This window comes from Gordionus sp. m RMFG-2023, chromosome 1 (assembly GCF_954871325.1).
Source record: "Gordionus sp. m RMFG-2023 chromosome 1, tfGorSpeb1-WG-v2, whole genome shotgun sequence".
NCBI lineage: Eukaryota > Metazoa > Nematomorpha > Gordioida > Chordodea > Parachordodidae > Gordionus > Gordionus sp. m RMFG-2023.
In genome coordinates this window covers 67,293,810-67,307,718 of record NC_088775.1, presented here as the reverse complement: position 1 = coordinate 67,307,718, position 13,909 = coordinate 67,293,810, and positions in this window count along the sequence as shown.

Here is a 13,909-nt window from a genome sequence, read left to right as displayed (position 1 = left end):
AGTAAAAAAATAATATATCATTTTGTAGGTTATGAAATTCTCTAATGGGCTAACAAAGAATAATAAATATTGGCGCTATTATAGGCTTTTAACATCCGGTTTACCTAAATTACTTAACCTGTATTTTTAAGCAAAATAGTGAGTTTGTTTTCGAATTTTTTTTATTGCCTTTTATTAGAAACCTTTGCTAAATATATATACAATATCAAAACCTTGGTGACTCTATTGACTCCAAAAATGGATAAAAAATAGATGGCGCTTTATAAAATTACGGATTATGGTTAAAATTTTGCTGCTAACTTATCAATAACCAGATATTTCCACTATACTAAAAAAATTTGATTATCTATTAAATATACTAATTAACTGAGGAGCAGAGTAGGCATATGCCCATTAGACACTTAATGTAAAAAATTTCCAATAATAAATATCTTTCATATAATTTTTTTAATTTTTAAGGTATCTACAATTTCATCGAATTTTTCATCATAGTCGTTAAAATTTTTTTTACTCTAGATATTTTTTTCTTCGAATATTTCTTTTCACATAAGCGTTTTCTTTTAATGAGAGATTCCCCATTTGATTGTAGGGATATATTAATGTTATCAATAGCCTCTTGATTAATTATATGAAGGGGAGAATCAATATCTACATTGTCATTTGGAGTATAAGGAATGTTTGCTAATTTTTGTCGCCATAAAGAGCATGTTAACATATTTAAATTGAATGGTAAATTTTTTTGGGTCATCCAGGGTAGAATCTTTCTTAGATTCTCTCGATAATAAGCATGTCTCTGTAGATTAAATGGGTTGCAACATTTTAATATTTGGTATGTCCATCTGTGATATAGAATAAAGTTTTAATTGATATACACCTAGAATTCATGTTTTTGCACTCTCCAAATCGAGATTGTTATTGGTAGACTAGACAGACAATAAAATTACGGTATGAGTAAATAATGCATTGATAAACTGCATTGCTAAAATGCATTGGTAAAAAGCAATTAATAATAATCAATCAAAATTTGATTATATAATATTTTTTAAAAATAATTTTCATAAACATTTTTTTTAATGTTAAAAAATTGAGATTAAATATAAAATAATTTATAATTTTATTTTTACGTAATATTATTGGAAAAAAATATATTAACATTACAACTTAAATTTTATTTTTCAATTGCAAAATATAACAAATATATATCCATAAGAGGGCGCTAAATGCATAAATATGAAAATATATTCTTAGGAAACTAGAATAATTATTTGATAGCGCTTTGTTTATATTTGGGTGTATATACATGTGAAAAACCTAAAAAAAATTTTTAAGGTTTCTTTGGCATTTAATTAATGAGTATGTTTAGAATCGAAAAATAGTAGAAAATTTGTAAGGAACATATTGCTGGCGTTATTGATCAAATTCTCTTCATTTTTGGTTTATACGTGTATATTAAGGTGTTAAACATTATCCTAAAAAATATTTTGAAAATATTGTGATTTGACCGAATGCCGAGCTCAAAACCGACCACTTACTAAAAAATCGATCGACCAAATTTGGTATTAATATTATTTGGAAAATGATCATTTTTGGTTTATTTATCTATAAATATGTGTAAATCATTATCCCAAAAAGTATTTTAAAAATATCGTGATTTGACAGATAACCGATTTGAAACTGGGCCAATGTCTAAATACTGCATTGCTGGCGTTATCCATGGAAAATTCTTTATTTTTGGTTTATACGTAAACAACAACGTGTTAAGCAATATCTTAAATAATTTTTTAAAAATATTATGATATGACCGAATGGCGAGCTCAAAACCGACCACTTACTAAATATTCGATCGACCAAATTTGGTAGTAATATTATTTGGAAAATGATCATTTTGGGTTTATTTATCTATAAATACATGTAAATCATTATCCGAGAAAATATTTTAAAAATATTGTGATTTGGCAGATAACCAATTTGAAACCGGGACAATGACTAAATACTGCATTGCTGGCGTTATCCATGGAAAATTCTTCATTTCCGGTTTATACGTAAACAACAACGTGTTAAGCAATATCTTAAATAAGTTTTTAAAAATATTATGATTTGACCGAATGACGAGCTCAAAACCGACCACTTACTAAATATTCGATCGACCAAATTTGGTAGTAATATTATTTGGAAAATGATCATTTTGGGTTTATTTATCTATAAATACATGTAAATCATTATCCGAGAAAATATTTTAAAAATATTGTGATTTGGCAGATAACCGATTTGAAACCGGGCTAATGACTAAATACAGCATTGCTGGCGTTATCCATGGAAAATTCTTCATTTTTGGTTTATACGTAAACAACAACGTGTTTTATCCTAAATAATTATTTGAAAATATTGTGATTTGACCGAATGCCGAGCTCAAAACCGACCACTTACTAATTAATCGATCGACCAAATTTGGTAGTAATATTATTTGGAAAATCAACATTTTGGGTTTATTTATCTATAAATACGTGTAAATCATTATCCCAAAAATTATTTTAAAAATATCATGATTTGACAGATAACCGACTTGAAACCGGGTATATGACTAAATATTGCATTGCTGGCGTTATCCATGGAAGATTCTTATTTTTGGTTTATACGTGAACAACAACGTGTTTTATCCTAAATAATTATTTGAAAATATTATGATTTGACCGAATGGCAAGCTCAAAACCGACCACTTACTAAATATTCGATCGACCAAATTTGGTATTAATATTATTTGGAAAATGATCATTTTGGGTTTATTTATCTATAAATACATGTAAATCATTATCCGAGAAAATATTTTAAAAATATTGTGATTTGGCAGATAACCAATTTGAAACCGGGCTAATGACTAAATACAGCATTGCTGGCGTTATCCATGGAAAATTCTTCATTTTTGGTTTATACGTAAACAACAACGTGTTTTATCCTAAATAATTATTTGAAAATATTGTGATTTGACCGAATGCCGAGCTCAAAACCGACCACTTACTAAATAATCGATCGACCAAATTTGGTAGTAATATTATTTGGAAAATCAACATTTTGGGTTTATTTATCTATAAATACGTGTAAATCATTATCCCAAAAATTATTTTAAAAATATCATGATTTGACAGATAACCGACTTGAAACCGGGTATATGACTAAATATTGCATTGCTGGCGTTATCCATGGAAGATTCTTATTTTTGGTTTATACGTGAACAACAACGTGTTTTATCCTAAATAATTATTTGAAAATATTATGATTTGACCGAATGGCAAGCTCAAAACCGACCACTTACTAAATATTCGATCGACCAAATTTGGTATTAATATTATTTGGAAAATGATCATTTTGGGTTTATTTATCTATAAATACATGTAAATCATTATCCGAGAAAATATTTTAAAAATATTGTGATTTGGCAGATAACCAATTTGAAACCGGGCTAATGACTAAATACAGCATTGCTGGCGTTATCCATGGAAAATTCTTCATTTTTGGTTTATACGTAAACAACAACGTGTTTTATCCTAAATAATTATTTGAAAATATTGTGATTTGACCGAATGCCGAGCTCAAAACCGACCACTTACTAAATAATCGATCGACCAAATTTGGTAGTAATATTATTTGGAAAATCAACATTTTGGGTTTATTTATCTATAAATACGTGTAAATCATTATCCCAAAAATTATTTTAAAAATATCGTGATTTGACAGATAACCGACTTGAAACCGGGTATATGACTAAATATTGCATTGCTGGCGTTATCCATGGAAGATTCTTATTTTTGGTTTATACGTGAACAACAACGTGTTTTATCCTAAATAATTATTTGAAAATATTATGATTTGACCGAATGGCAAGCTCAAAACCGACCACTTACTAAATATTCGATCGACCAAATTTGGTATTAATATTATTTGGAAAATGATCATTTTGGGTTTATTTATCTATAAATACATGTAAATCATTATCCGAGAAAATATTTTAAAAATATTGTGATTTGGCAGATAACCAATTTGAAACCGGGCTAATGACTAAATACAGCATTGCTGGCGTTATCCATGGAAAATTCTTCATTTCCGGTTTATACGTAAACAACAACGTGTTAAGCAATATCTTAAATAAGTTTTTAAAAATATTATGATTTGACCGAATGGCGAGCTCAAAACCGACCACTTACTAAATATTCGATCGATCAAATTTGGTAGTAATATTATTTGGAAAATGATCATTTTGGGTTTATTTATCTATAAATACATGTAAATCATTATCCGAGAAAATATTTTAAAAATATTGTGATTTGGCAGATAACCGATTTGAAACCGGGCTAATGACTAAATACTGCATTTATCCATGGAAAATTATTCATTTTTGGTTTGTACGTAAACAACGTGTTAAGTAATATCTTAAATAATTTTTTAAAAATATTATGATTTGACCGAATGGCGAGCTCAAAACCGACCACTTACTAAATATTCGATCGACCAAATTTGGTAGTAATATTATTTGGAAAATGCAGAGTTGTTAAAGTAGCGCGCTACTTAGCGCGCTATCTTTTTTGGTAGCTATAGCTAATAGCCGCTACTTTTTTTAAATTATTTAATTTTTTAGCGCGCTACTTCGCTACTTTTAAAAAATATAATGAATGTAAGTATAAACATGAAAATTTAAATATAATATCATAATTAATTATAATTTTTATAATTTATTATTTAATTTTGAAATTTAAATATATTTTCAATTTTTAATTTATATTTTCTATCTGTGTTAATAATCTAAAATGGCATCGTCCATGGATATCCAAATCCTTGAAAGTGATTCAGATATGGAAGATTCAATGGAAGAAAATGTACTTAATGGATCTAATAAAGTTTTTCCATTCCCTAAATTTGAAAAATTTTTTTAAATAAATATTAAACAAAATCTGGATTCAAATTCATGTGCTTAAAATGTAGAAAAAATATATCATCAAATCAATCGAGTAGCTATAACCTGAAGAAACACCTAAAGGTAAATTGTTATTTTTACATTATAATATTATTTATTTTATTAGACTGTTCACGCCAATTGCTATAAGGAAATAGAGAAACATATAAAAAAATTTGGTATAGGAGAATCTTCATTCAAAAAGACATACTATCCAAACCAAATTAACTGATAATAAACATGGCAATATTTCACAAAAATTGGTTGATAAAGTTATTGTTGATTTTATTATTGACACAGTTCAGCCAGTGTCTTTGGTTGATAATCCATCATTTACTCTGATGATTAAAACTTTATCTCCTGGCACAACAGTTTTATGTCGCCAGACACTTATGAATAAAATAGCCGACAACTTCAAAGTGATGAAAGATGCTCTAATAGTAGAGTTATCATATATATCTTATGTATGTACCACGGCAGATAGTTGGACACATAACAGAAGGTAAAAACTTATTTATATTTATAAATTGATCTGATTAAATATTTTTAGAGCTTATTTGGGAATCACAGGCCATTGGTTAGACCCTAGGACTTTAAAAAGAAGATCTGTAGCCTTAGCCCTTAAAAGGATTATAGGATGCCAGACATATGACGTACTTGCAAATAAAATTATTGACATCCACAAGTCTTTTAGGATCCATAATAAAGTTTGCAAGATGGTTACTGATAATGGGTCTAACTACCTGAAGGCATTTAGGTTATATCACAAATTTATTTATAATATTTATTTTAAGTTATGATTTTTATCAGAATGGAATGGTTATTATTTAATCTATAAAATATTTAGTATTTTAATATTTCACATTATTTATAGAATTTTTATTAACTAAATACACACATATTTTAGTAATATTATGATTATCATAATTTATATCAAATTATAAATAAGATAGGCTAATGGCGAAGCTGAATAATCTTACTCCAACAAACAGAGATTGCCGAGTATCTACCACGAAGACATCCTCAAATAATTTTTTTGAAATTAAAGATGATTTAATAGAAAATCCAATTGATCTTTTTTTTCAATCAAAAAATATTGAGATGAATATTTTTGATAATTTTTCTATTAAAAATTTATATATGAAATTTAATACCCCCTTGCCCTCAAGTGCTAGTGTCGAGAGATTATTTAGTAAAGCAAAGCTTATACTTTCTGATCGTCGCTCTAGACTTGGGGATGATAATATTGAAATAATATTATTATTAAAATGCAACAAATTAAAATAAATATTTATTTATATTGCTTATTTTTTTATAATCTAAACTAACTATATTTTTATATTTATAAATGTTGATTTATATATATTATTTATTATACATTTACATTATAAGCAAAAAAAAAATAAAAAAAATTTGTTTCATTTGTTTCTAAATTTTTTTTTATAAAAGTAGCTTAAAAGTAGCTAAAGCTACTTTTGAAAAAAAGTAGCTAATAGCGCGCTACTTTTTTTGACAAATAGCGAAAGCGGTAGCGCGCTACTTTTTTTGACAAATAGCTATTACGGTAGCGCGCTACTTTTAAAAATAGCGTTTAACAACTCTGGGAAAATGATCATTTTGGGTTTATTTATCTATAAATACATGTAAATCATTATCCGAGAAAATATTTTAAAAATATTGTGATTTGGCAGAACCAATTTGAAACCGGGACAATGACTAAATACTGCATTGCTGGCGTTATCCATGGAAAATTCTTCATTTCCGGTTTAGACGTAAACAACAACGTGTTTTATCCTAAATAATTATTTGAAAATATTATGATTTGACCGAATGGCAAGCTCAAAACCGACCACTTACTAAATATTCGATCGACCAAATTTGGTAGTAATATTATTTGGAAAATGATCATTTTGGGGTTAATTATCTATAAATACGTGTAAATCATTATCCGAAAAAATATTTTAAAAATATTTTGATTTGACAGATAACCAATTTGAAACCGGGACAATGACTAAATACTGCATTGCTGGCGTTATCCATGGAAAAATTTTCATTGTTGGTTTATACGTAAACAACAACGTGTTATTTTTGAAAATATTATGATTTGACCGAATGGCGAGCTAGAAACCGACCACTTACTAAATATTTGATCGATCAAATTTGGTAGTAATATTATTTGGAAAATGATCATTTTGGGTTTATTTATCTATAAATACATGTAAATCATTATCCGAGAAAATATTTTAAAAATATTGTGATTTGGCAGATAACCAATTTAAAACCGGGACAATGACTAAATACTGCATTGCTGGCGTTGTCCATGGAAAATTTTTCATTGTTTGTTTATACGTGAACAACAACGTGTTAAGCAATATCTTAAATAAGTTTTTAAAAATATTATGATTTGACCGAATGGCGAGCTAAAAACCGACCACTTACTAAATATTTGATCGATCAAATTTGGTAGTAATATTATTTGGAAAATTATCATTTTGGGTTTATTTATCTATAAATACATGTAAATCATTATCCGAGAAAATATTTTAAAAATATTGTGATTTGGCAGAACCAATTTGAAACCGGGACAATGACTAAATACTGCATTGCTGGCGTTATCCATGGAAAATTCTTCATTTCCGGTTTAGACGTAAACAACAACGTGTTTTATCCTAAATAATTATTTGAAAATATTATGATTTGACCGAATGGCAAGCTCAAAACCGACCACTTACTAAATATTTGATCGATCAAATTTGGTAGTAATATTATTTGGAAAATGATCATTTTGGGGTTAATTATCTATAAATACGTGTAAATCATTATCCGAGAAAATATTTTAAAAATATTTTGATTTGACAGATAACCAATTTGAAACCGGGACAATGACTAAATACTGCATTGCTGGCGTTATCCATGGAAAAATTTTCATTGTTGGTTTATACGTAAACAACAACGTGTTATTTTTGAAAATATTATGATTTGACCGAATGGCGAGCTAAAAACCGACCACTTACTAAATATTTGATCGATCAAATTTGGTAGTAATATTATTTGGAAAATGATCATTTTGGGTTTATTTATCTATAAATACATGTAAATCATTATCCGAGAAAATATTTTAAAAATATTGTGATTTGGCAGATAACCAATTTGAAACCGGGACAATGACTAAATACTGCATTGCTGGCGTTATCCATGGAAAATTCTTCATTTCCGGTTTATACGTAAACAACAACGTGTTAAGCAATATCTTAAATAAGTTTTTATGATTTGACCGAATGGCGAGCTCAAAGCCGACCACTTACTAAATATTCGATCGACCAAATTTGGTAGTAATATTATTTGGAAAATGATCATTTTGGGGTTAATTATCTATAAATACGTGTAAATCATTATCCGAGAAAATATTTTAAAAATATTTTGATTAGACAGATAACCAATTTGAAACCGGGACAATGACTAAATACTGCATTGCTGGCGTTATCCATGGAAAAATTTTCATTGTTGGTTTAAACGTGAACAACAACGTGTTAATCATTATCCTAAATAATTTTTTGAAAATATTATGATTTGACCGAATGGCGAGGTCAAAACCGACTACTTACGAAATATTCGATTGACCAAATTTGATAGTAATATTATTTGGAAAATGTTCATTTTTGGTTTAGATATCTATAAATACGTTTAAAACATTATCCCAATAAATATTTTAAAAATATCATGATTTGACCGATAGCCGATTTGAAACCGAAATACTGCATTGCTGGCGTTATCCATGGAAAATTCTTCATTTTTGGTCTATACGTGTATATTTAGGTGTTAAATATTTTCCTAAAAAATATTGAAAATATTATGATTTGACCGAATGGCGAGCTCAAAGCCGACCACTTACTAAATATTCGATCGACCAAATTTGGTAGTAATATTATTTGGAAAATGATCATTTTGGGTTTATTTATCTATAAATACGTGTAAATCATTATCCGCGAAAATATTTTAAAAATATTATGATTTGGCAGATAACCGATTTGAAACCGGGCCAATGACTAAATACTGCATTGCTGGCGTTATCCATGGAAAATTTTTCATTGTTTGTTTATACGTGAACAACAACGTGTTAATCATTATCCTAAATAATTTTTTGAAAATATTATGATTTGACCGAATGGCGAGGTCAAAACCGACTACTTACGAAATATTCGATTGACCAAATTTGATAGTAATATTATTTGGAAAATGTTCATTTTTGGTTTAGATATCTATAAATACGTTTAAAACATTATCCCAATAAATATTTTAAAAATATCATGATTTGACCGATAGCCGATTTGAAACCGAAATACTGCTTTGCTGGCGTTATCCATGGAAAATTCTTCATTTTTGGTTTATACGTGTATATTTAGGTGTTAAATATTTTCCTAAAAAATATTGAAAATATTATGATTTGACCGAATGTTAGCTCAAAACCGACCACTTACTAAATATTCGATTGACCAAATTTGGTAGTAATATTAATTGGGAAATGTTCATTTTTGGTTTATTTATCTATAAATTCGTGTAAAACATTATCCCAAAAAATATTTTAAAAATATCGTGATTTGACAGATAACCGATTTGAAACCGGGCCAATGACTAAATACTGCATTGCTGGCGTTATCCATGGAAAATTCTTCATTTTTGATTTATACATAAACAACAACGTGCTAAGCATTATCCTAAATTAATTTTTGAAAATATTATGATTTGACCGAATGCCGAGCAAACCAACCCCTTACTAAATATTCGATTTATCAAATTTGGTAGTAATATTAATTGGAAAATATTCATTTTTGGTTTATACATCTATAAATACGTGTAAAACATTATCCTGAAAAATATTTTGAAAATATTATGATTTGGCCGAATGTTAAGCTCAAACCCACTTAATAAATAATCTTAATCTATATTATAATTTTTCGATATCCTCACTACGTCATCGTGCCGTCATGTCATCGCTACATCATGTCATCGGTACGTATTTTTTTTTTTTATTTGTTGATTTTATTTATTTATTTTATACAAACAGATGATCCTACCAATCATTGCCAAACAAAAAAACTGTTTTAACTATTATCTGAAGATAATCCCACAATTCCTAGAGTAATATTGTCTCCTATGCAAGTACAGTGCATTATTATTTTTATATTTATATTTTGCTTTTATTTTAGAAAACAGGCCCTATCTTAACCTCTTAATATCTGAACAAATTTTGGTTAATCTATCATTGCCAAAAGAAACTGTTTTAGCTTTACCAATATCTGAAGATAATCCCACAATTCCTAGAAAGTTAATCCTAATATTGTATCCTATGCAAGTACAGTGCATTATTATTTTTATATTTATATTTTGCTTTTATTTTAGAAAACAGGCCCTATCTTAACCTCTTAATAGCTGAACAAATTTTGGTTAATCAATCATTGCCAAACAAGGAAACTGTTTTAGCTTTACCAATATCTGAAGATAATCCCACAATTCCTAGAGAGATAATCCTAAACTTTTCTCCTATGCAGGTTCAGTGCATTATTATTTTTTATATTTATATTCTTTTATTTTAGAAAACAGGCCCTATCTTAACCTCTTAATAGCTGAACAAATTTTGGTTAATCTCTTATTGCCAAACAAAGAAACTGTTTTAGCTTTAGTTATTCCTGATATTGTCTCCTATGCAGGTTCAGTGCATTATTATTTATTATATTTATATTCTTTTATTTTATAAAACAGGCCCTATCTTAACCTCTTAATAGTTGAACAAATTTTGGTTAATCTATCATTGCCAAACAAAGAAACTGTTTTAGCTTTACCAATATCTGAAGATAATTCCACAATTCCTAGAGAGTTATTCCTAATATTGTCTCCTATGCAGGTTCAATGCATTTTTATTTTTATATTTTGCTTTTATTTTAGAAAACAGGCCCTATCTTAACCACTTAATAGCTGAACAAATTTTGGTTAATCTATCATTGCCAAACAAATAAAGAGATGACTGTTTAATGAGCAAAATAAATATCCCCAAATAATCGAAGTCCTAATTTCTAAACAATAAGTTAGTAAAATATAATATAATATTCATGCAATTATTGGATATCAAAGTAATACATTAAATATATTTATTTACAAAATATTACAAATTATTCATATTATCATTAATATTTTATACATTTACTCAATAAAATACCAACAGTCTTAATTTATTTTTAAATAGTATTTTTTTATAAAAGCATTTTATAAATCCAATAATACGAGGTAAGATTTGTTAATTCTTATAATAATATTAGGGCAGACCTGATTTTGTCATGATTCTTTAATAAGGGGTTTCCCAGGCTTTCCCAGTTTCCCTTATTATAAATTCACATGTTTTCTTTGCATATATAGCCGAATACTCCTAATTTTAATAGGGACCCCGGAGTTAACCCATAGACTAATTGGTAAATCAGAGATTTCCCCTTCATTAATTATAAATTTAATATCTCTGGGCTTGGTTTCAAAATTATTAGGGATTGAGGTGGGCTTGAGAAAATCTTTTTAAATATTATGATCTTGGATGCTTGGATATTTTTTCCAGATATTGTAGGCTTGAACCTATATTGGGATTTTTTAATGTTAAATGTTAGTAAAAAAAATGGCATCTCAACAAACGCCTTACCAGTTTTAGAATTACAGGTATGCAGGATAATAAGGACCTACGCCTGATATTAACTCCCCTGCAGGTTTTTAATGTTATATATATATAGGTTTATTTTATATTCACCCAGATACCTTCAACTGATATTTCTATAACCACTACCACATTCCCTATGGCACCTCTACCATGCATATTTCGACATATATTTGATGACCTCACCTATATTAGATATCGGAAACATGACAGAAATATGCGCCTTCTGCAATGCTAAAATGTGGAATGGAGAAAAATTATCAAAAAGCTCATGTAGAAATATTCAGTTTTCTACATGTTGCTTGAATGGGAAGATAATTTTATTTAAAATTTCCCAATTACCACCAAATTTATTACGTTTATTTAACGGGGATCATTGTTCATCATCCCACTTTTTAACAAACATAAGAGCATATAATTCCGAACTGTCATTCACTTCACTATGAGTGAATATAAATAATAATTTATTCAATTCGCGATCAGGCAATTATACCTTTCAAATTAATGGACAGGTTCATCATCGTATTGGTTCTTTCCTACCAACATTAGGGGAAACACCTAAATTTGCCCAATTATATATACATGATAGTATAAATGAGATAGAAAACAGACATAACCAGGTTCCGTTTTTAGATCGTTGTCCTTTAATGGAATTGCAGGATATTGTTCACACTTACAACCCCTTTGCTTCTCAATTTTTGAGAGTATCTTCTATGATCGCTAATGGCGTTCCTAACATATCCTTAAACTTAAAATCTACTCCAAGTTTTGACATACGTTATCGCAATAAACCTACCTCATCTGAAATAGCAGTATTATTACCTGGTGATGGCAGTGATCATATAGCCCATAGAGATATTATCTTAAAAACTATATCTGGTCCTTTAAGACGTATTAACGAGCTCCATTCCTCATATGATCCCTTGCAATTTGTTCTTCTATTTCCCAGAGGCGATATTGGATACCACCCATCCATTCATTATAGAAACTCAACTAATAAATATGTTACCTGCAGAGAGTACTATGCCTATCGCTTTATGGTCAGGCAGGATGAAGAGAATGTTATTTTAAGATCCAAACGTCTTTTTCACAAATTTATCGTTGACAGTTATGCCATACAGGAAACGCTTCGATTAAATTATATACGTAATAATCAATCCAAATTACGAGCCGAACTCTATCAAGGCATACATGATGCTATTTTAGAGGGAGATACTGCTGACAATCTTGGCAGAAGAATAATTTTTCCTTCTTCTTTTTTCGGTGGCCCAAGGCATATGCATCAGCTTTATCAGGACGCAATGGCTATTGTACGCTGCTTTGGTGAGCCATCATTATTCATTACTTTCACCTGCAACCCTAAATGGGAAGAAATAATGGGGAATTATTTCCTCATCAGACCCCAAGCGACCGCCCAAATTTAGTTTGTCGCGTTTTTCGTCAAAAATTAAAATGTCTAAAAAAGGATTTGCTCTATCATCATGTTCTTGGAGAGTAATCGCTTATATAGATGTCATAGAATTCCAGAAAAGAGGTTTGCCTCATTGTCATAAGTGCCTTATACTAGATAAATCTCATATGCTACCAACGGCTGATACATATGATGAGGTAGTTTGTGCTGAGATTCCTAACAAAATAACTGAGCCTAAGCTGTTTCAAATTATTAGCAATTTTAATACACATGGGCCAGAAAACATTTCCTAATAGTCCCTGCATGATTGATGGAAAATGCTCAAAAAAATATCCTAAATCATTTGTGGATACCTCTTCTATTGATAAGTATGGTTTTCCTTTATATCGGCGACGAAATGATGGCGTTACCTTCCAAAAAAATTAAACGGATTTATATTTAACAACCGTTGGATTATTCCTTATAATAAACATTTATCAAAAAATATAATGCACATATAAATGTAGAAATTTGTTCTTCTATCCAGTCCATAAAATACCTTTATAAGTATTGTTACAAAGGCCATGACAGAACTACTGCATCTCTTTCCATTAATAATGTCGATGACTACCCAGTTCATTGATGCTCGATATATATCCGCCATAAAATCGCTATGGCGTACTCTGGATTTTAAAATGCAGGAACATTCTCCTGCAGTCTATCGTTAAGACCTTCATCTACCTAATCAACATTTGATCCTTTTTCAATCAAATACTGATTTAAATAATATTTTAACTAGGTACAAATTTAACCGAATGGTTTAAAATTAATGATCTTGACACAGATGCCAGACAATATATTTATGCAGATTTTGTAAGAT